Source organism: Equus przewalskii, chromosome 15, assembly GCF_037783145.1.
Source record: "Equus przewalskii isolate Varuska chromosome 15, EquPr2, whole genome shotgun sequence".
Classification (NCBI taxonomy): domain Eukaryota; kingdom Metazoa; phylum Chordata; class Mammalia; order Perissodactyla; family Equidae; genus Equus; species Equus przewalskii.
In genome coordinates this window covers 67,229,519-67,254,327 of record NC_091845.1, presented here as the reverse complement: position 1 = coordinate 67,254,327, position 24,809 = coordinate 67,229,519, and the positions used below count along the sequence as shown (strand labels likewise).

Genomic DNA, 24,809 nt, shown 5'->3' with positions numbered 1-24,809 from the left:
ACTAATGCTTTGGCAATGTAAGTGTATTTTAAAGTATAATTAGAGAATGAAAAAAATAAAAGGTGCAATAATACTGTAGACACATCTGCCCATGCAAACAACAATTCACAAAGCTATTTCAAATTTGTGTGATATATTCAAGACAAATTATCTGGGTATTCATTTGCCTGGAGGGTGAGAGTATAAAAAGGAAAAGATGGAGAACAGGTGTGAATCACTGTATATAATGTCTTATCTTTGGAAAACATGGCTGCTACTGTCAAACTATCTTAACATTTGCTTCCTTAAGGAGTGAGTCTGCACCAATTAGAAGGCCATTGGCTGCAAGTACATCAGGACTCCAGCTCCTCTTGCTGGGCATTTCTCTTGGCTCTGCCTTCTACTTGCATATTGGCTCCATTTCAGGCTGGCAGCAAATCATGACAGCTGTACCAGGCATCACATCGAAATGCCACGTCTTCCAGAGGCAGATAGGGGCTGTCTCTTCCAGAGTCTCCTTCTCAGGAGTAAGGAGAAGCCCTCTAGCCTATTGGCTGGAACTTGGCCACGTAGCCACTCTATCAGTCAGGGTTCAAGATGGAAAACTAAAGCCGCTCTATGCCTTCTGGACATAAAAGGCTTAACACAGAATTTAGGGCATACACAACTTTTGGGAGAGCAGGGAGGGAGCAGAGTTTAGAAACTCTGTCCTTGAAGATCAGAGGAGTTGACCCTGAAAGATCGGCAGCCTGAAACACCTAAGTGTGTAATTCCTCAGGTCTGTGCCAGGAAGCTGGTGGGAATCTCTCATCTGCCCACCTGTACAGTTCCAACCATGTCTAGAGGAATAACACCATCCTCTGGTGTTGCCGTGAGTTCCTCTTGTGATCAATAATCTGGAACAGGACAGAGACAGTGCTCCTGGGAGGCATGGTTCCTAGACTTAGAAGGGAGTGGTGGTGGTACCATGCTGGCAGCAGACAATCCAGCACACCCACCCCTAAACCAGCCCCAGGAGAGAGGAATGGGCCACCAGGATTGGCGTAGGCCCATAGGATTTCCCTTTAATCCTGGGGGTGGGATAAAGTCACTCTCAACTGTGTCACACCGGGGAGGGCTGAAACCCATCCACCCAAATCAGTGCTTGACGAGCAAGGAAAATGAGAAAAAAACTGTTGGTTAGACAACCAGCCGTGTCTGCTACATACTGTATCACACCATAATCATAATTTTCTTTGCAAATAAACATATTTGTTACCAAAGTAGCTAGCTACGTATTTTAAAGAAATATGCTATGTAACATTCACCATGCATACCTGTGATTACCCACAAGGTACAATTCCCTGCAAGCAGTTCAAATTCTAGGCTAAATTGTAAAATTACAGTCAGCTGATTGGTAATTTATAGTGTTACTGCATTTAGTTAAAAGTTAAAGCTCCTTTTAGAAAATTCCTCCATTAGCTCTTCTCCTCCAGATAATCGGCCAGATTTATGTGTCTGCTGCTTCTTTATATTCCTTACCAGCACCCTGAGCACATCCTAGATTTTAACGAACTTATTTGTGTGGCTCAAATTTACAAGATCGGCCATCCCCCCTTCCTGCTGCTCATCTTCCTGATCTCCATTTGGCTGTTGTTTTACACCCCAGTTAATGCCATTCCAGCTTCCTCAGAGACTGTGGGACCAGATTTCCTCTGGGAAAAGGGAAGCTGAGGCCTGGAAATCCATTTGGGGGCCCGGGGAAAGAATGCAAATATCAAGGATGCTAATTTCTGATTTTATCACTGAGGCTGTTTACAGTAAATCTTTTTCATAAGAAAGCCCCGAAGACAAGCCTTTTTTGGGGATATCAAGAAAGTTATGTATGTGCAGGTGCCAGGGAGTGGCTTCTGTTCTAGAAGGGCCCCACAGCTCAGCGTTTCCTCCCACATGCCTCCTCGAATATGCAAGCTGCATATGTATTTATAACTCTGCGGTAAAAAAGTGAACTTTATTAGCAGAGATAACTGTCATAATTCAAGCAACTGCACTCTGTAGAGCAACCAGAGACCAGAGGCATCAGGATTATATATGTTCAGGCAAATCATGTGCAAGTGTAGGGGATTTATGAGTCACTAACTGGGCATAAACAAGGAAGGAGGAAGGGCTAGAGGGACTGTCTCTATGGGAGATGCTGGGGGGTCCAGAAAACACGTGCAAATGCTTCCTCCAGAGTGTTGTTATATGCTTGAGGTCAGTGACTTCATCATGCAATTTTGCATCCACCTATCCTAGTAGCAGCCCTCAGTAAATGTTTGTTGAGTGAATGAGTGAATGACTGTTGACCCTGGCAATGCACAATAGCTCCTGAATTGTTCTGTGTGTGCACATCTTCTCCCGTTCCTATTCAAATATTTATTCTAAATCACTGGAGCCGCAGCTGCCCGACTGAAGAGCCACACTCGAAATCTCTATTAGCCAAGTGAGGCTCTAAGCCAGTGCTTCTCAACCTTGGCTGCACTTTAGAATCACTTGGGGGATGTTTCAAACTCCCAATGCTCAGGCTCTACCTCAGACCAGTTACAGTCAGAATCTCTGGAGCCAAGGCCTAGGCATCAGAGCTCCAAGGTTGAGAACCGCTGCTCTAAGCCAGCATGGAAACTGCTCTGGCTCAGGAGTTAGGAGACCCAGAAGATACCCCTCACTACAAAAAAGTGCCAGTGTCACTTTCACTGAGGCCCAAAGTGCAGACAGAAAAGAGATAGTTCTGACGGCACTTAGGAATTTGTTTTTGTACTCCTCTGGAATTTGAGGAGAGGAGGGTGTGTCACGTGTCTTGGGAATACCTAACATTTCAAACGACAAAACGATGCCACACTGTGAAATGAGATGGGAAGCTATTGAGTATCCCGGCCCGGCTCTGGGTAGCAACCTCTCTCCAGCCTCCAGGCCACGGGCACACAGAAGCTCTGCGGCGGTCTGCCTGCTGTGCAGCAGCCTCCGTCCACAGGCCCCCCCGAGTTCTTTCTGGTGAGCTCATACCGTTCTTGGGAAGGTTGGGAGAGAGGTGGGTAACTGTTGTTTTGGTTTGTAGACATCTTGGGGGGTTCGGCTGAGCTGGTACTGGGGGCAGGGGAGCTGTGACTTGGGGGAAATGCTAAGTTGCTACAAGCTGCAGCAAACGTGTGTCAGTGGGAGGTGAGAAAGGCAAACAGAGGGCTGCAAACTGTGCCAGGAACCTGCCTCGCGGATAATCAAACTTGCCTATAAATAACTAATGGGCCGATGAACGTGTCAGTGACGTTATTTTCTAAAGCAGCGTATAGGCAATATGAGTGCTTCCCTTGAGCAAATCCTCAAGCTGTTCCAGAATGCCAAGTAAAAATACAAAACACCTGTCTGGTGGTGGTGCCTTTACATAAACAATTTTTCCAGGTAACTGAAAGCTACCCTCATAGATGCCAAAAACCCGACATTTTAATTATGTAAGAGAATATTTCTAAAATGGAATATATTCTTCCCAGAGGTAGTGAACAGAGGGCCTAGTCATTTACTGGCTTTTGGTGGTCCAGGAAGCAGAACCCAGATTTCCTCCTGAACCACCCTTCTCACACACCCTCAGTCCCGGCTCCGGGAGTGGAGCATAAGACCTAGGCTGAAGGCCATCAGTGTCTTGTTTCCCTGGCCATAGGCCATGGGCTCTAATGCATGGGCTTTGTGACAACTTTTCCCCTTCCTTTGAGCCCTTTCTGGCTCCCATGCACTCAGATATGTTTTGCATAGATACAATTACTGCTAGTCTGGCCTCTGTGTATGTAGAAAGTACTGAAACGAATTTATTATTATTTCTCTTAGTGCTCTTAAAATTCACTTTGGCTTTTGAATATTTTCAGAAGACATAAAACTGTTCCTATTCCATGACCTGAGAATACGCTATGGAGAAACAGCTCAGGAAAGTAATCTAAGATCATCCATACCTAGTTGCAGTCTCATTTCTCAAAATATTTTGTGCACAATCCTATCCTGCCTTGGTACCCTAGACATCACAGTATTGACATATCCAGAGTGGCACAAACTCCATAGCATTTATCCCACAATCAGCTTTTATGAGACATGCATCATTATAGACCTTTAAGAAAAAAACTGTGTATTGTGGAAAATTTTGTACAAAACTCTGTGTACCTGACTCAATTGTGAAACTCCCCCAAGCCTAATGGTTTAGAATTGTGGGTGAAATTAAGCCCACTGATGGATCAACTTCCTGTGGTTGGTTCGTTACCGAGCTTGTGAAGGGAGGTGGGATGCTGTCAGAAGCTACCACATCAAGATGTGACAAGGAGAGAGGAAGCAACCGAATCACCCCCAGCTTAGAGACATAAGTGTGGGGAAGACAGCCCTGTGAGTCTCCCTAGTCCCTGTTCCGAGGACCTCATTATTATAGCCCAGAGTGACAAGAGAGGTTCACAATTACAACTCTGTGTTATTAAGAAAAGTCTGCAATTATGGCCATGTAATTGGCCTTTTTCTACATCGGGGAAGTATGCAATGCATTTCAGAAAGCTTTCCATCAAGGACTGGTTAGGTATGGACATTTAAAATGGCAAATTTGAAATATCTGTGAAAATCATTTATGCAGATTCCTCAATGCCAATTAATAGGATGGAAAATTGAAAAGAGAGAGAGACCAAGCTTTTAGTTCCAGTTGCCTCATTAACTAGCTATGTGGTCTAGGAGCTCAGTTTCCTTATCTTTAAACTGGGAAGGCCTAGATTTATACTGTTTAATAGGGTAGCCACTTGCTATGTATTTAAATTTAAATTAATTAAAAATAACTAAGATTAAAAATTCAGTTCCTCATACACTTTCAAGTGCTCAATAGCTCACATGTGGTGAATGGCTGTCATGTTGGAGAGCGCAGATATAGAACATTTCCGTTATCAACAGAAGTTCTATTGCTTGGCACTGATCTAGATCCTGATGAGAAAATAGGTTTCATCTCTTGTGCTACTGCCTATTGATTGATCCTTGTAAAGGACAACATCTCTGGGTTGTCTGCGCAGGCTGTAAGCCATCCCTACCCTCTCCAAGCACTGCTCCTCATTCCACAGGAGTGGGCATTAGGTAGCCACTTCCTTTTTGATTATGACTGATTGGGCTAGGAGTCGTCACCTGACCCAAGCAGAGTCAGTCAGTCTCTCCCTTCGAAAGTTGATGCTGAGATTCAGATACAATTTCTGTAAGAGACTGTAACTAGAATAAATAAATATGCATGCTATGAATGGCCGCGTGACCTCAAGCAGCTTGGAGATGCAGAGAAAGCCTGACTACAGAGAGAAAAAGTGAAATAAACAGGCAGAAACATGCAGAGATAAGGGACAGTCCTGATGGCTTTCTGATTCCTGAGACCTAGCTGAATTCTTGTGTTTGACTTTTTTGGGATACCCTTGTATGTTTGTAGGAAATTCCTCCTTATTTGCTCAGGGTTGCTCAAGTTGGTTTCTATTACTTGTAACTGAAGAATCCTGTCCAAATCAGTAGTAGTTTCCAGGAGTTGAGAAGAACTCTAAAGCTCTGTTCAGACTCAGCAGAATATAGTGATTGATTGATGATGTCTGTCGTGGGCAAGGTTGGAGGAGTTGAGGCATCTGTGCTAAATATTTGCCATCCCTGCTTAGTCAGTCTCTGAAATGATCTTCAGCTCTCAAATTCTTTTTGTTTCTCTGGTGAATTCTTAGGGTTTTTTTTTCTTTCTGATAATGCTGAAGGAATAATATGTTATTGTTTCATTCCCTGATGTTTACTATTAACTGTTTCCAGTGGTGAAATAAAGTATAATGACACTTTAAGACCTTAGAAAGAGAGAGAATAGATTGGAGATATTAAGCATCAAAGTCTACAGTTTTACACAAAATGTGAGCTCTAAATCCAACAAGCTTTCAGAAAAATATGATTTTTAGTAATGCCAGCCAAATTTTGTAAAGCTAGTGTCCTATAGGTTTTGAAAAAAATTACCACAAGGTTAAAAAAAAATCTAAATGATGTCAAATTTATCAAGGCAATCAAGTATAATTAATCTAAAATAGCTTCTTTTAGCTAAAGAAATTTAACCAAAATTTGCTTGTTTAATAATTATAATGTATAACATTTGACCCAGTGAGCTTTAGCCTTTTCACTTATGACAGTTATGATCAAATATATGAAAACTGAGGTAGGAAATTAACTGGAAAAAGGTTATTCGTATGGGACCAGAGGCAATAGCTGTAAGAAGGCAGAGCTAGGGCAAGGCCACATAACCAGCCAGGGAGAGACCAAGACTGAATCTGTGGTCCATAGACAGGTGAGACTGGGTTGTCAAAATGCACGCAGATTTGACAGGTCGGAAAGCAAGCAATAAATCAAAATCATTCAGGGTAACCAGAGGAAAGACCTTGCTTGCTTGCTTAAGACCAGGTTGGTGTGAATGGAAGAATTAGGAGTGAAACAGTTCTTTCTCCTATACCACAGGAAGGCTTTTGCATCTTTTACCAAGAGGCCTCCTCTTAAACATCCTTCTTCCATAATCCTTGTGGTAGACACTAATATGGGCCCATTTTCATGCCTTGTATAATCTCCTCCCTTTGAATGTGGGTGGGACCAGGGACTTGCTCTGGAATATGGCAAGGGTGATGGGATGTTATTCTCATGATTATGTTATTGTAAGCTCTGTCTTGCTGGCATGCGCTAGAGAGACTCTTCATTACTGCCTTGAAGAGGTAAGCTGCCATGTCATGAGAGGGCCTATAGAGGCCGCCATATGGCAAGGAACTTTGGGCAGCCTTTATTTGCTGGGAGTAGCCCCCATTGACAGCCAGCAAGAAAACAGGCCCTCAGTTCTACAACTACAAGGAGATGAATTCTGCCAACAACCTGAAGGAGCTTGGAAGTCGATCTTTCCCTAGTCAAGCCTCTGATGAGACCACAGCCTCAGCCAACACCTGAATCACAGCCTTGTGAGACCCTGAGCAGAGGTACAGCTAAGCTGTGCCTGGACTTATGACCCACAGAAACTGTAAGATTAGAATGTGCATTGTTTTAAGCTTCTAAATTTTCGGTAATTTGTTATGCAGCAAAAGATAACTAATACACTCATTTTGATCATGGTCTATCCCAGTAGTTTTCAAGCCTTTCTTTTAGCTGTGGAGACCTATATTTAAGCAAAAGCTCATGTGGAAGCCCAATATGTAAAACAAATAAAGGTAGAACTGCTTCATTTGTAGCTGGGTAGAGGGCATATATCCCTTACTAGCTAGGTTCTCCTGAATTTATGGTGACCTAAGAAGAAACTCTGTAGAGAACAGTCTGCAAAACATAAGATAAACTGAAGAGAGAACCTAAGATTGCTGATCCAGATACACTCTTCAGGCTGCAGGGAAGAGATCTAACCAGGTGACCTTCCATAGTGAAGTATAATGAACACTGTTGATGCACTGCCCAGAATTCTCAAATTTCTTGACTGTTTCTGGTCACGCCTCCCCTGGCTTCACTGTGCTTTTTGTCTATACCTATAACTCTTCTTCTGAGCACTCTCTTTGGGCTATTAGAGCTACTTTACCTAGTATAGCAAGTAGGAGGTACCTAGGAGTGTATGTCCCCTGCTGAGCAGGCCTTTGACCAAGGACTGATTGGTGGGTGACTATGAAAACCAACCTCTCTTACCTTGAGTTGAGACAACCTCTGAAGTACAGCTTATACTCTAGAATTTTCCATTTGGATCAGGCCAAGGCTACCCTCTGCAGGATTGCTGAAATCACACCATGCTTGGCTTTCTGCTCTTCCCTGTGCTGCCCCCCCACTTCCCACCAGCTTCTCCTTGGAGCACTTCCTTAATAATTGCTTTGCACATTAATCTTCATTTCTGTGTCTGTTTCTGGGGAACCCCACTTGAGACACGGGGGTTTTCTGAGAGGATATATGAGCAACTAAGACATCTCAACATCTCTGGGGCTCAGTGTTTCCAAGTCCCTTATTGGTTACATTTCATTATGGGCCCCAGTGCCCTACCTGACCCTTGTGGTTCTCACATTGATTCTTATTACATATGGAATTGTTACATATTCTTATTATATATGTAATTTTAAGTTTTCTAGTAGCCATATTTTTATGGAAATTTTTCATGTAAATTAATTTTAATAACATTTTGTTTATTAAAATAAATAAAAATAGTATGTCAAAATGTGACCAATATTAAAAATATTAATGCTATCTTTTATGTTATTTTTAAATACTAGATCTTTGGAATCTAGTGTACATTTTTTTATACATACAGTGCATCTCAATTTGAACATTGTTTTCATCAGAAATCCTTGACCTGTATTTAGATTTTATAAAATTTAAAAATTGAAAAGGAGATAGATTTCCACACTCAAGTTGTTCCAAACATGCTTAATAGTTTTCCAATAACTTGAGTATTCATTTTTTTTTTTTTTTTTTTTTTAAGATTTTATTTTTTCCTTTTTCTCCCCAAAGCCCCCCGGTACATAGTTGTGTATTCTTTGTTGTGGGTTCTTCTAGTTGTGGCATGCGGGACGCTGCCTCAGCGTGGTCTGATGAGCAGTGCCATGTCCGCGCCCAGGATTCGAACTAATGAAACACTGGGCCGCCTGCAGCGGAGAGCGCGAACTTAACCACTCGGCCACGGGGCCAGCCCCTTGAGTATTCATTTTTTAAAATAAAATTAAAGCTAAGTGAAATCAACATTCATTTTTCAGTTGCACTAGCCACATTTGAAGTGCTCAGCAGCCACCTGGAGCTAGAGGCTACCATTTTAGACAGCGCAGCTCTAGACCTTTTCCCTCTCCCTTGGACTTGGCTCTAGGGCCCCTGTGGGCCGATGGCAGCCAGGAGGAGACTCCAGTGTACGTCATGTTGAGCTGGTGTCGAGATGGTGTTTGATGAGCACTGGGGATCTGGAACACAGGGACATTGTTCAGCTACTTGTCCACTAAATCCCAAGAGCACTGTCTTAGGTCAGGTTCGCTGGAAGCAGAGCCTGAGACAGGGTTTCAGGTGCACACAATTTATTGAGGGATGACCTGGAAAGAAACCTGTAAGGGAGTAAGGCAAGCAGGATAGGCAGGGGAACGAGCCTAGCAGGGATGTGTGCTCATGTCAGTTCTTGCCTTGGCCCGATCAATGGGGACTCTGGAATGTAAATTGCACTACAGAGTTGTCCTCTTTTGAGGCAAGGGGACCAGTCATTGACTGCTTGGGAGAGAGTGGAGGTGATACATCCCCAAATTTGCTAGGTGATAGAACTCATCCAATAGCAATTGTCCAAAGAAGGTCACAGGTGGAAGCTTTTAGCCGGAGCACCTGCAGCAGCTGGGAGATGGTGTACTGGCTAGTGAAGGAGATTTGGACAGGCCACTAACAGCCTGAAGCGACCTAAGTATAGAGGACCAGGCCAGGACCAGAACACTTTATTGCTTTCTGGTGGTTTGGCCTCAAGCCTCAGTGTGAAATCATAGTGAGTAGGGCTGGACCCTCTGGGGCTACAAGGGCTCCCTTGCATAGAGCCTCAAGGACTAGAATCCCAGCAGCTCGGGCATTTTCCTTGACCCTTTCTTCCTGGGGTGACATTAAATCTCTGCCTTCTACATCACACCTTTCAGATGGCAAAGAAAATTGAGAAAAAGGAAAAGCAAAGAGACTGAATCCCCAAAAGGAGGTATCCATCCTAATACAATGAAGTATGAAGCAAATCCTTGTTCTTCATTCATTCCCCTAAGGAATATCTAGCTGAGTGCCTATGCTGGGCCAGGTACCGTGTGAGGCTGTGAAGGCGAATTCCAAGGAGTGGTTCCAAGGCCATTTTGAGCAATGACAACATAACTAAAATAAGCACTGCTACAGGGCTTTTGGTGTTCACAAGAAGGGAGAGGCCAAGAGAGGTGGGGATTGGGGACAGTCTAGGTCAGCGAGGAGTGCTGAGAAGTATAATAACAGGCCGCAGTGAGCCTGCCAGGACTCCAAGGAAAGAGTGGAGGTCAATCTGGGGCACCAGCCAAGGTCTGAAAAAGCAAGTTAAGGTCAGTGTTCAGAAGCCCAGGCTGAAGCCCAGGCCAGGGAGAAGGACTTAGGCAGATGGAGACTGGGCACAGAGGCATGGCAGTGCCAGGTGCCGGGTGAAGGAAGATGATAACGTATTTAGCACCAACTACTTGCCAGGAAAGTATATATTTGAATATATTTAATCCTCACAATAACCTTGCAAGATAAGTATGAGGTTCAGAAAGATTAAAATAGTGCTTCTCAAACTTTAAAGAGCATATGAATCACCTGGGGATGGTGTTAAAATGCAGATTCTGATTCAGCAGGCCTGGGGTGGGGCCCAAAATTGCACATTTTTAATAAGCTCCTGGTGATGCTGATACTGCTGGTCCACAGGCCAAACTTTGAGTATTAAGAAGTTAAAACCTTCACTACAAAGTCAATGCTTTTATTACTATGAAGGAAAAGGTAGAGAATGAAGGGCAGGAAAACAAAAATGGTCTAGTCTTCCAAACACAGTCATGGCCATGGACCCCGGACTGTGGCTGTCTGCTCTCCTGGGTGTGGGCAGGTGTGGGCAGGTGTGGGCAGGGAGGTATGCTGCCTTGAAGAGAGGAGTGGCCCACTCTGGATCTTGGGAGGTGGGGAGTACCTTCTGACAGTTCTCCTGGGGTGACTTACTCATTTTAATGTATCTGATCCAATGCATTTTAGTCATTGTTCATACTTGACTTAATGATCGGTTAATTTGGGTAATTTATTGAGGTAGAAATTACTTTTCAGCAGCTGTTTTTAAATTGTTAGCCTCATAGTGAAACCTAATCCACTTCTTAAAAGTTCTCTTGACCTTTTTTAAAAAACTTTTTTTAAAAAAATTATTTTATTGAGATCATCATAGCTTATAATGTTGTATAAATTTCAGGTGTACATTATTATATACCAGTTTCTGTATCGACTGTATCGTTTTCACCACCAATAGTCTAGTTTGTATCCATCACCATACATATGTGCCCCTTTTAGTTTTTTATCTAAAACTTTCTTATGGGCCTTATTATTAAATTTCCTTCTCTATCTCATTATGGATATTGGTATAAAGACTTAGTGAAACATTCTTTAGGGGCCCTTGCTAGTTTCTTAATTGTGAAAATTATTATTATGTATTTTTCAAAAGACCTCACATTCATAAGATGCTTCACAGTTTCTAGAATACTTTCACTGACATTTTCTTCCTTTTGGTCTCCACACAACCCAGGAGGTCAGTGTTATTATTCCAGTTTGTAGAGGAGGAAATGGAGGCACAGAAAGGCGAAGTAAATTGCCCAAGGTCACATGTCTACATAAGGGGTGGAGATATTAACATTTTTAAGTATTTACTGGTGTCAGACACTGTGCTAAGAGCTGTATATGTAGTAGGTCATTTAGTCCTTTCCCCAGCCCCATTATTATCCCCATTTTACAGATGAGAATACTGAGGCCTAGAGAGATTACCTATCTATTCAAGATCACACAGCTAGTAAGGGGCAGAGCCAAGGTCAGAACTGAGGCATAGGTGCATCTAACTTCTACACTAGAAAGGGCGCGTTGCAATGTTTGGGCCATAGCAAAAACAAAAGCATTTGTGAGGATTTTTCCAGCCCTGTCCTAGACTAACGGTGTCCTGGCCAGCTACAGTGAAGACTGTAAGAGGTTTGGGATTGTAATACTCATATAGGAAGAGGGGTTTTGCCAGTCTACCAAAGTGGGTGGATGATAAACAAGACATCTTAAAATCATCTATTTGACCCAGCCAGCACCACGTCTGGAGGGTATCTAACACTTACACTTTGGTGCAGGGCCAGCTCCCAAGCAATCCTACCCCAGTCCGCCCCTTACTAGGTCTTCTGACTCACCCTGGCCCAGCCCATGTGCATCACTTTGGTGCCTGAATCAGAATCCCAACATGAAACCAAGTTCACCCATGATGGTACAAGTGAAGAGACTTTAATGAAGGAACTGCGTATAGAGGTGTCATATAGGTCAAGGGAACAAACGGGATGTTGAGGCACCCAGAGACCAGCAGCAGTGGGAAGTTGTTACTACCCTTTCAAGCTTGGAAGGAGCAAGGGGAAGAGAGTAGTACCAGAGCTTGTATATGCTGGAGCCACTGAGGATGGAGGGGTGCAGCCAAGGCCAGAGGTGTGCTGCAAAGAGGAAGAGAGAGGGGAAGAAATGTTCTGGATTCTCTCTCCTCCCACCTTCCAGTTTCCTGCCAGTGCCCCTCACTGCTGAGACTGATCAGAAGCCAGGCAGCAAGGGAGCCTCATTGATAGAATCCACTGGGATCAGCCTGCCTGAGCCCATAGCAGGGCAGAGAAAGGTGGAGAGTGCGTGGAGGAGGGCAGGGGTGAGCAGAGAACAGCCAGCACAGCATTGCGTTGGTTGTTTCCTTCTATGCCAAGCAACAGTAGGCAGCTCTTCTCTCCTCCCCACTTCAATTCTATGTGCCAGGCTGCAATTTCCAATCCTGCAGTATTCACTCCCTTGGCTCTGAGTTTTCTGACCCAAAGTTCTTTTTCCAAAGAGGCTTCCCTGCTATGAGGAAAATGGAAGACTGGCCAACAGGAGGGTCCTGGCATGTTTGAGAGTCAACTTTCTGGATGTGTAAGCTGGTTTTCAGGAATTTGCACTACTCTGGTGTGAAACTGAGTGTGAGCCATGTCTGGGTGATGGAGGACAAGAAGTTACCCACTGAGAGAGGCAGTGGTGAGCCCAACATTGCCCAATATTGCCTCCTGAAGAACAGTCTGTGATGTTCACACTTTGAGCATCTGAATGTCAAAGAAGGCCCTAAGCTTGTGAAGCCTTTGACATTGTGAGAATAGACTCTGGAGCCAGATTGCTTGGATTCAAATCTAGACACCACCACTCACTGGCTTGGTGACCTTGGGCAAGTTATTCCACTTCTCTGACCCTCCTTTTTCTCATCTCTAAAATGGGCATAGTAGTACCTACCTGAAAGAGTTGTTGTGAGGATTAATTGGGTTAGTCCACAAAGTGGATTTTAGAACCCCATACGCAGTAGTGACCATATAAAAACAAAATTTAAAAACTCTGCAGGGCTAGTATCCAATCAAATGAGGATTTTTACCAAAAATTGGTGAAAATGTATAAAGTAGAAGGAAGCGTAGGCAGGTAGTAGAAAATATAATGAATCAGGTTAAGGGGGAATATATCTATCTGCATATATTTTTGCATTTTGGTGTCACTATGAATCAAACTGCTGTGGTGAAACTTGATATCACAAAATTGGTGAATATTTATTAACAACTTGCTCTGGTTCTCCTAGGGAGAATCTCTATGATTTAATACCACACCCCATTCCCATCTAAAGCTTTTCCAAAAAAGAATCCAATTCACTTGGTGTTTAATGAAATATTTGAGAAGATGTTTTAAAAATCAGTTGAAGAAAATTTCCTAAAATCTTATTTTCTCCATTGAAAAAATTAGGAAACAATATTCCTGCATGACGAGATTGTTTTGAAGAATAAACATAAAGTTTCTGGCATGTGGTGGTCATTAAATATTACTTCTCATTGTTAAGTTTTATGATTTCATCTTTGAAAAATTTGATAGGGTTATATAAGAAAATATACTCTGTATTTTTACTACTTTGAGGAATTGGATTCTATTTTTGGATAATTAAACTGTAAGCCTGTTAATGAATATGGGATTCATTTATATAAGTGACCACTATAGATGGAGGTATACAGTACTAGTATGAAATCATCTTATCAACAACTTAAATCTTAATTTGTCTCTGGATCCAACTACCAAGATACAGAAAATACAGAGAACATAAGAACATGTTAAATGACACCATGGAGATGCAATCAACCAAATCCAGACTGTAGGTGTTATGGACTGAATTGTGATCCTTCCCCCCTCCAAATTCATTTACTGAATCCCTAACCCTAAATGTGACTGTATTTGGAGATAGGGCCTGAAAGGGGATAATTAACGTTAAATGAGATCATAAGGGAGGGGCCCTAATCCAACAGAATGGTGTCCTCATAAGAAGGCGAAGAGACACTGGAGATCTCTCTCTTTTTTTCTGTGTGCACACACAGAGGAAAGGCCGAGTGAGGACACAGAGAGAAAGCAACCCTGCTGGCATCTTGATCTTGGACTTGTAGCCTCCAAAAGGTGAGAAAATAAATTTCTGTTGTTTAAGTCATCTAGTTTAGGGTATTTTGTTATGGCAGCCCAAGCAGATTAATACAGTAGGAAACTCTACAGGACAACCAACCTGGTTTCTTCCACAAATAAACTGCAACAAGAAAAAGAAAAGAGAGAGAGGGAGACAGAGCTAGAGGAGGACTCTAAAGATTAAAGAGACTTAAAAGACACATCCACCAATCATATGCATGGGCCTTATTTGGATCCTGATTTAAACAAACTGGAGAGAAGAAAGAGAGAGAGAGACAGAGAGAGCTAACCACATTATTTGTGACATTTATGAGACAATTGGAGATTTGAACACTGGATATTTTATGATATTAGAGAACTTTTATTATTTCTTTTAGATGTGATCAAGTTATTGTGATTATGTTTTTTCCTTAACAAAGAGTATTTATTCAGATGCATACTGAAATATTTACAGATGAAATGATATGATGTCTGGGTTTTGCTTCAAAATAATATGGGGGGCACGGGGTGATAGGAAAAATGAAACAAGACTGACTATAGGTTGATAGTTGTTGAAGCTGGTGATGGCTTCACATGGGTTCATTATACTGTTCTCTTTATTTTTGTGTACATTTGAAATTGTCTATACTCAAAAGTTAAAAAAATTAATAATGGTTTTATAATAACTAGAAAAATCTTTTTCTCTTAGACTCAGTAGTATCTAGAAATACAGCCTACTGTATTTATTGTTTTTGACAGTAACAGGACCTTACAAGCAAGGGGGATCTTGGCAAGAAAGTTCCGGTGGATGTATGAAAGCTTCCATGCATGCATGTGCAAGAATGGTTCTTGGCTTTAATGTTCAATAAATGTTTATTATCCTATGAGTGAGGCATACTCCTGGGTGCTACCAACAAGATGGTACAGGCCCTGACCTCTTGGAGCTTACATTCTAGTGGGGCTGATTGACAAATAGCAAGTAAGCTGATTGATAGACTTTTAAAATGTCTTTTGAGCTACGATAAGTGCTATAACAATAATTAGGACTGAGATACTGAGAACCTTGTTTAGATGGGGACTCAGAAAAAACTTACATGAAAAAGGTGTCATAAGCTGAGAGAGATCAATAAGATGAGAAAAAAAGAACCAGCCCTGCGGACAGTGTAGAAGAGCATTCAGGTGCGGGAACAGTGTGGGCAAAGGCCCTGCAATGGAAGAGAGTGTGGTTTGTTGGAGGAACTGAAGAAAGCCATTGTGGATGGGCTGTCGTGAGCCGAGAAAACATGGAGTACCTGAGATGAGGTTACAGACCACGGTGGGGACTAAATCATGCAAAGCCTTTTAGGCCACTGTAAGGAGTTTGAATTTTATTCTGAGAGCTGTGGAACCCACTGGGGATTCTAAGCAGGGAGTTTGACTTGCCACAAGATTACAGAGGAAGTTTGGGGAGGGGTGGTGGGGCAAAGAGGGTTATGAGAAGCAGGCAAATAGGACTGTCTTCAGTCTGGGCCCCTGGAGCTGACTTGGGATTCATGGAACAGCAGTAGGATCTCCCAAGGTGTATCCTGTGTCAATAGCCTCAGGAGATAGTGTCTTCCTGCCTTTCCCAGTCCCCAGTGAGCTGGCTGTTAAGTAGGAGGATACTCTTGTTATCTGTTACTATGTAATGAACCATCCCCAAATTTAGTGGCTTAAAGCACAGAAATTTCTCAGGAATCTGTAATTTGGCCAGAGCTTGAGGGGTTGACTTGTCTCTGCTCTCTGTGTATCTGGGGCCTCAGCTGGACTGACTCAAATGGCTGGGGCTGGAACAGCCAAGGGCTGGCTTAGATATCACTATATAGTCTCAGGGCTTCTCTATAAGATTTCTCATGTGGTATCTCCAGCATGTGGCCTCAGGATAGTTGGACATCTTACATTGCAGTTCAAGGCTCCAGGAACAGGTGTTCCAAAAGAATAAAGTGGAAGTTTCAAGGCCATTTTGATCAAAGTCCAGAAGTTACACAGTCTACTACCACCAGATTATCCAGATTATATTTGTCGCATAGCCAGCTCTAATTCCTTTTGGGAGGGGACTACATAAGGGCATGATCATTGAGGGGGAGCAGCTTACAGGCTGGCCAATAAGAGCTCATAGATTTGTGTAGACTGAATGTGGGAGACAGATGCTCTGGTGCCCCCAATGGACTTGCTCAGGAGAGCCATAGGTAATTGTGGTTGGCTAACGGTTATGCTTCCATTTTGCAGAGTGAAGTATTGCATCTGAGAAGATCTGAAGTACTTGGGGCAGCAAACAAGGTTTTAGAGGCTGTTTGGGGAAGGCAAAAGCGAGAGGTGAGGGAGCCAGAAGAGGATTCTGAAGGGAACCAAAATATCCAGTGAGGAATTCAAGAAGTTTTTGCTTTGTGATGTGTGAAGTCAGTCCCCTCTCTCTTCCCTCCAACAAAATCTTCAGAAAGTTACTTCTTCTGTTATCGCACTGTGGATCTGTTTTGAGGGACACATCAAGTGCTGAGTTCTGTTTCAAGGAGGGCTGAGGGTAAGAGCAGATGCTGTCCAAGGGAGCCTGGCCACTCTAGGAATACTAAAGAACAAAGGAAAAACTAAGTAAACAAATGAATTAATTAATCAATTAATGAGTGGATCTTGGAACTCCTGCGATCCTCCAGTAGCTGCTCATCATCCCTGGCAAGGCCTGGAATCACTTCAGTTCAGTCTCCAGCCAAATTCTGGAACTGGCCAATTGGCCGGCTCCATTTCCTATCTCTTTTCTATCCAAACTTTCCTTCTGTTTTCTTTTCCTTCACATTGTGGGTTTGGGGATTGAAGTGATTTCTGTAGCATGAACTCTTTGTTTATTCATTCTTTAATTTTCTGACGTGTATTGAATGCTGTGTTGGGTGTGGGGCCATGTGTGATGGGGAATTCTGAGAAAAGATGGACTTCACAGTCAGCCAGCGAGATAAGACTGGACTATTGTAAGAGGCAGGAAGAAGTAGCTGCCACAGAAGAGACAAAAATAAAATGCTGTAACTGTTCAAAGATGGGGTCTTGGGGGCACAGTGCAGGATAGAAGGTTGAGAAAGTCTCATAGAAATGGTGACATCTAAGCCAAGCCTTAAATTAAGGGTGACATCTGAACATGAAGAGAGAAGGATTTGGGGGTTAGAGATTGGATGAGGGGGTAATTCCTGACCTACCCACGCTGCTTTCCACATTAACATGCTGCTGACCTGTGTCCAGGCCCTTCTGGATCCTTCCTCAGTGCTGTCCCGAGCCAGAGGGGAGATGCATTGACATGTTAATAAAAGAAAACCAGCCTCAGGCTTTTCCACCCACCGCTGAAGAAACCAAGGTTCTTTTTCAACTGTGACCTTTTGGGAACAGCTCCCCCTACCCTGGTCACCCAGTCAGAGAAGGGAAGAGCTAGAGTTGAAAAGAGCAATAGGATGGTACTACCAGAGGCCTGGGATGTGGGAAGGGAAACTGAGGCCCAGAGAAAGAACATTGACGCTGTATTCCCTTAGCAGCACTCAATGAATAAATGAATTAATGTAGATGTCTGTTTGTTGCCCCACTTTGACAGTGAGCTCCTCAAGGGCATGAGCTGAGTCTTACGCGTCTTGGTGTCCCCAGCACAGGACCTAGAACATTGTAGGTGTGCAGTATATGGTAGCTGAACTAGCATTCTACTGCCCTGGTAGTGATTCTCAATGCATGGTCTCTGGAGCTGTAGTATCAGCATAAGCTGGGGACTTGTTGGAAATACAAACTCTTGGGGCCTCACCCTAGACCTACTGAATCAGAAACTCTGGGAGCAGAGTCCACAAATCAGTGTTTTAGCAACTCCCCTGGGAGATTCTGATGCAGGTTATAGCTTGAGAACCATTGTTGTAGGATATTTGAGCCAAAAGACTTGCTCTGGCTTCCTTCAGCACATCAAGAACTTACGCTTTTTATATACAACAGACACATCTTTATACTCCCACCCCCTTTGCCAAAAAAAGAGAAAAGAACAGAAATGCCACAAATATATTACCAGTGACCAGAAAAATATAAATCAGTAGTGGCAAGTTGTTATCCTTCCTGAAAAAACATAAACTTTGCCTGTTAAAAATACATTCAGTGGGGCCCAGCCTGGTGGCCAAGTGGTTAAAGTTCTGTTTGCTCTGCTTCGGCAGCCCGGGTTAATGGGTTTGGATCCCAGGTGCAGACCTACTCTGCTCACCAGCCATGCTATGGAGGTGTCCTACATACAAAAAGATAGAGGAAGATTGGCACAGATGTTAGCTCAGAGCTAATCTTCCTCAAGCAGAAAAAGAGGAGGATTGACAATGGATGTTAGGTCAGGGCAACCTTCCTCAGCAAAAAATTTAAAAATATATGTATATATATTCAATGATTTCAAAACAGACTTTTTATAGAATAGGAAGAGGGCAAAGAAAAATGTCAAAAAAAATTGAGCTGTAGTTTAATGTGAAACTGCCACTCCTTTCAAACTGCTCATCCTCCTTGTCAATCTCATTGTCATCCCTGATAATTCCTAGGAGCTGCCACCAATTGATTCCTTCTGGAGTGGAAGATCCTGTAAAATTCATTATTTTCTTGATCACCGACATTGCTTCAGTACTTATGGGACAGGCAGAATTGACGGGATCTTCTCTCCCTTCTGTATTTTTGTACTTGGCAGATAAGAAGAGCAAGGGAGTTTTGCATATGTCCACACAAAATCAATCCCCAAGTATAATCTCGGTCCTCACTATGTGCTCAGTACTATGCTGGCTTTGTAGGGAATATAGTTGGATTTTATTCCTATCCTCAGGGAACCCCCAATCTGGTAGGATGAGTATATGCAGAATGAATGACTTAGCTTTTGGATTAGGGCTTTCCAGCTTACAAAGTGTTTTTGCAGAGACAGTTTCATTCGATCCTTACAACAGATCCTGGAAGCAGCACATAGTGGCTATATCAAGGTAAATCCAAATCTGGAGCTACAAAATGACCTGGTGATAAACTACAAGGAAGGCTCCCTGACTTACAAGCATTCCTTGGGCGGCTATATAGGTGAGTATAGTCTCAGGTAGGCAACAGAGGATTGTGACTGTATCTAAGAGAGCATAAATCCAACCAGTTATACAAGATGTGATCTGAGAAAAAATGTGTTCTTTTAACTGACGCCCACTTGATAGACTAGCCACGTTGGCTGATGTGCTGTTTTCTCTGTAAGACATCCCAATGAATGCCTACATCTCACTAAAAGCTTCTGGCTGGTAGTCCAGTCTCTTGTGTGCTTGTCAATTATCTCATAGGCATTCCTAGTTTCTCCCAAACCTGTTTATGCCAGTCGTGCTGATTTGCAATTATACAGTTAAGTAAAATATTATGTTAACCAATGAAATAATGAGTGTAAGAAAATAATGAGTTCTTGTTTTTATGAAAATTAAGTTGGGTGCTGTGAAAAAACTTGACAAAGATGTTTTTATTAAAGTAAAGTTGCTATTGAATGATATGTAAATGAGACAACTTTGTGATGAAAATTGTAAAATCTAGAAGGATTCTGCTCTCACATTGCTTCATAGGGGTCTTTATGTTCTTGCTCCACTTTACAGAAATCTAGACTGGAAATTGTAGATGATGCCTTGCGGGTGGGCTTTATGAAAGGGAAATGAGGTAGATTTTAAGGAAAAGGCCTTAGCCCTATATCAAAAGATTGGCACATAAAGATGTGTTTAAATGTTTCGGAATAAATTGTTAAATGCGTTCTTTTTTATGATTTCCTCATTTTTTCCAATGAACTCTTTTTCAATTTACTTTTTTGAAATATTCTACTAAGTGTTTCTCAGTTTTGTTAGATAAGAGGGCTTGCACTGATCTACATTGTCATGGGGCCTAAACAAACAAGTCAAGGGTACAGGAGAGTAAAATGTTGATGGTGTTCTCCAGGGCTGTCCATTGGAGAGAGGAGCAGACTCAAATTATTGCTCCTGGGAGCTCCTTCCTAGTGGAGAGTACGGGTGTTTAAGCTCATCATAGACTGATGTCATGACCATTGGGATTATTCAGCATTCCCCCTTGTTCTGATTTCCTCTTCACTGAGAAATCCTCTGTCTATAATCTGGCCATCCATGTACATTTCCTCTTAGAAGAGAATGGGCAGATGAGAGAAGACTTGAGTCTTGATTCCTGAAGTTGTTAACATTTTTCATTGTAAATAGTGAATTATTACAATAATGTTTAATTTGTAGGGGACAATACCTACTGCCTCTTCTGATGCTTCTAGTGAAACACACCTTAAAGAGGGTGGAAGTTACCCAACAGTATTAATATATCTGCCGATTTTTTTTTTTTTGAGGAAGATTAGCCCTGAGCTAACTACTGCCAGTCCTCCTCTTTTTGCTGAGTAAGCCTGGCCCTGAGCTAACATTGTGCCCATCTTCTTCTACTTTATATGTGGGGCGCCTGCCACAGCATGGCTTGCCAAGCAGTGCCATGTCCACACCCGGAATCCGAACCGGCGAACACCGGGCCCCTGAGAAGCGGAACGTGCAAACTTAACTGCTTCGCCACCGGGCTGGCCCCCCAGATTTTAATTTGGGATCACAATGGGTAATGAGGTGCCTACACTGTGAGTGTTCAATAAATGTTCATGAAATTAGTAGAAATTAGATATCCTGTGATAAGACCGACTATGGTATCATAGAAGATTCCAGTATAACATAAATTTTAAGAGTATGGGCTCTGGAGCTAAGCAGACTCCTCCACTTACTGGTTGTATAACTCTGAGCTTTAGTTTCTTCATCTGTAAAATGGAGATATTTGTTGATAAAGATGAAATGACATGATGTACTTAAAATGCTTTAAATGTTCCTGGTATACAATAATTGGTCTTCACCTTAATTGAAATTCAGGCTGGTCGCCCTTTCTGTACATACTGCTTTGTAGCACTTGGGAGTGAAATCCCCTCGTTTTCCCTTTTTCTATTTGCCATGGAGTCCAGAAGCATTTTACAAACTCCTGTCAATTCCAAGTCATTGCTCTTCCTCCTTCATTAAAATAAGCAAAATAAACAAATGAGAGCATGTCTCTTCTACTTTTGAGCACATCATTTGACTATAGAAACCTCTACCCTCCCTGGCCATTGTCAAGATCCAAACATCAAGTCATTTCCTCACATCATCACTGTCTTCTCCATCCCAGTTCCTCATTCTTGTGGAGGACTCATGTATTAATTATCCATTGCTGTGTGATAGATTAACTCAAAACTTAGTGTCATAAAACAACAAACATTTATTATCTTACAGATTCTGGGGGGTCGGAAATGTGGAAGCAGCTTAGATGAGTGGTTCTGGTTCAGGGTCTCTCATGAAGTTGCAGTCAAGATTTTGCTGGGGCTGAAGTCATCTGAAGGCTTGACTGGGGCTGGATGCTCTGCTGCCAGGATGGCTCCTTCGCATGGCTATCGGAGGGAGGATCAGTTCCTCACCATACGGACCTCTCCCTAAGGACACCTGAGTGTCCTCACAACACATCAGTTGGCTTCCTCCAGTGTGAATGACTCAAAAGAGAGCAAGAAGGAAGACGTAATACCTTGGATCCTAATCTTGGAAGCCACACAAATGTCATTTCCACCACACTCTATTAATTAGTAGGAGTAAGCCACTGTGTCTAGCCCACACTGAGGGGCAGGGGAATTAGGTTTTACCTTTTGAAGAAAGGAGTGTTAAAGGATTTTTGGACATATTTTAAAGCCACCACAAACCATAAAATGCCTTAAACTTAAATCTTGATGAAATTTTCAAATACTCTCAAATCTGGCTTGGGCTTGTCATTGGCAAAGGAGCCCTCTTCTCTTTTCATATCCTTCCTTATGATACACACACATATTTTTCCATGACTTAACTCCTCTTTTCCTTTATTTTAATTAGTTTTATTGGCATAAAGCAGGTAATTTATGCTACATGGCTTGGCCTCTCCTGAAGATGCTCAAATAATTTATTTTTTGAGGAGTCTATCTACTGTGATGTTAAAGAAAGTAAATTATGGACACTGTAAGGTACCATAAAATGATAATTACAGTTTGTGAGGGCTTGCTCTGTGCCAGGCATTTTACTAAGCACTTTATCTGTAATATCCTGTTTGATTACTTTACACCAAAGCTGTGAGGTACAGAGTTACCAGATATCCCCAAAAACCTTTAGCCAAGATAAGGGTAATGGCAGCACTTCCTACATTGACTGAGGCATGGTTGGAAAGAAGCTATAGGAAAGATGGATTTAAAAAAAATGAAACCAATGGAACAGAATAGATACCAGAAGTAGTCCCATGCATGGATAGAGACTTTATATAGAGCAGAACTGGCATTGCAGATTGGTGAGAAAAGTATGGACCATTCAACAGCTGGTGTAAGGGAAATTGGATGTACATATCGGAAAAAATGGCTTCCTACCTCACACTGTACGCAACAATGAATTCTAGGTAAATCAAAGAATTGAGTGCGAAAAGGTGGTTGAGTGTGGTCTGTGAACCTGCAACATTGGCGTCACCTGGGAGCTTCTTAGAAATACAGACTCTCAGGCCTACTCCAGGCCTATCTCAGAATCTCAGGGTGATTCTGAAGCATATTAAAGTTTGAGAAGCACTGGGATAGACCACTGCCACGAATCTCCCCCAAAACCTTATAGTTTGCACATTGACTCTTGTGTGGGTTCCTTTGCAGTGTATGCGATTATTTAAATTCCTCTTCAGCATCTGCTGCTCATGTTTCTGGCTTCAGTTCTCCAAGAAGTCACCTAGTTCAGTTTCCGGCAGCTTCTGAGACTGACTGAGCTGGGCTTTCTGACTCTGCAAATAATTTGAAGACTGCTTCTGAAAAACCAGATGGTCCCCTAGGGACCCTTGGTAAGTGGGAGCTGACAGCTCTCACTTCCCTCTCCCTCACCGTCAGAGTTGGGAAAGAGATCCATTTTCCTCCCAGAGTGTCAGTCGGGCCTGTAATTTTGAATCACTGGATGTTAAGACTGGCAAGACCCGCCTCTGTCACGGAGAGTTTTCCTCCTATCAGCCCTGTGAACATTGCGACCTTGTCATTAGGAGAGCTACAAATAATACAATTTCTTTCTTTCTTTAAGGAAAATAAAAGCCTATTCAAATAGAGGGTCAAAACCTACCGGCTCTAGCAAGAAGAAAATGGCTGTGATTGTATTTTTGAAATGTTTTTGCCTTTCCTTGTATTTTTGCTGTGTTGACAGTTGTGTCATCCAAGCTTGGCCTAGCCCTCCGCCCTCCCTCTTGGCTCTGCATTCACTTTTCAAGTGTGTGGGATTTCAGATCTGTAAACAAGGGGGCCTGGCGCCAAAATCATTTGGGTGCAAACACCAAGTGTCAGTGGTGTTTGGAGGCAGAAGAGCGGGCTGTGGGAGGAAGCATTTCCCCGACATCGTTCTCCCTTTCCCCCGGCAGCAGGAAAGCCTGCAGTATGCTGGACAGAGCAAGGATGGCTCAGAGTTCCAACCTTGCTCTATCACTCATTAGCGGGGCCACGGGCAAGTTACCCCAACTCTCTGAACTTCTGGGTCTCTATCTCTAAAATGGCCATCAACTCATATGGCTACAGGAGAATTACATGAGACTTAGTACACAAGTAGATGTTGTATAAAAGTGATTTTCCTCCTCCTTCCAAAACAAATGGACAGTGCTTCTTAAAAATCACTGCTTCATAAAATCATGGGCTCTTAGGCTGGGGCAAGTTTTTAAAAATCATCTCATTTGCTGCTAAAGAAATTGGAAGGAAAAATAATCTGCACTGATGAGCCAAATTTCAGATTTTACAACAGCAGCTATGTGCCAATGACAATTTAAGGTGACGGTAGCCAAGGAGGGACACATTTCTCTACAGCTGCTCAGCCACAGATCAATGCTATGGGTTATGAGAACTAAGAAGTCAGAACATGAATAGGCAACAAGTGAGATACTACAGCAGAGGAGAAGGAATACAACACTGAGAGTCTTCAAATGTACTTTATCTGCTGCTTTAAGCAGCAATTTAAATAGTGAAATTATGTGTTAATATCAGTGGTTCTCAAAATGTGGTCCCTAATCAGCAGCATCAACATCAGCATCACCTAGGAACTTGTTAGAAATGCAAATTCTCTGGCCCCAGTCCTGCCCTACTGAATCAGAAACCCTGGGTGTAGGACCAGCAATCTGTATTTTACCAAACCTTACCTGTGATTCAGAGGCACACAAGAGTTTGGGAATTACTGGTTTACATGATAACAGCTTACAACCATCTTTTCCAACACAAAGTAAAGTGAAATCGTAAATGTCTTAGCATTTAAAATTCCTCACCTCCTTGACATATACTGTGAAAATGCCCCGATATTTTTGTCTGCTGATTCTTGCAGAGGGATGCATGAGCACAGTCACCAGGTATAACTCTCCCCACTGTCTTGGGTGGGATTTGTTTAATCTTGAAGCAGTAAAAAGGAGAATGGTTTTGAAAATTAGGCAAATGAATCTGATCTCTGTTCTATTCTGTAGAAATACCTTTCCTCTGGAGTTACAATATATTTACAATTTTATTACAAATTATACAAATCACTAGGTTTTCATTTCCACACCTTAAGAATTCCATCTCTAGAAGCAGTTATGAGGAAGCC

At 42.5% G+C, this 24,809-nt stretch overlaps 1 protein-coding gene across 7 annotated transcripts in view; it reads left to right on the top strand.

Moving 5' to 3' along the window:
• The window catches only part of LOC103547148 (WAS/WASL-interacting protein family member 3-like), a 38,695-nt gene extending 18,782 nt beyond the window's left edge, over positions 1 to 19,913 (top strand). For 4 of the 7 annotated variants that reach the window (XR_011527148.1, XR_011527146.1, XR_011527150.1 and 1 more), the window contains exons 4-5: positions 14,094 to 14,169; positions 16,399 to 19,913. The gene's annotated coding sequence lies outside the window, so the exon portion shown is untranslated. The remainder of the gene's footprint in view (positions 1 to 14,093; positions 14,170 to 16,398) is intronic. The other 3 variants (XR_543875.2, XR_011527149.1, XM_070576010.1) reach the window with 1 other exon arrangement.
• The last annotated feature ends 4,896 nt before the right edge of the window (positions 19,914 to 24,809 follow it).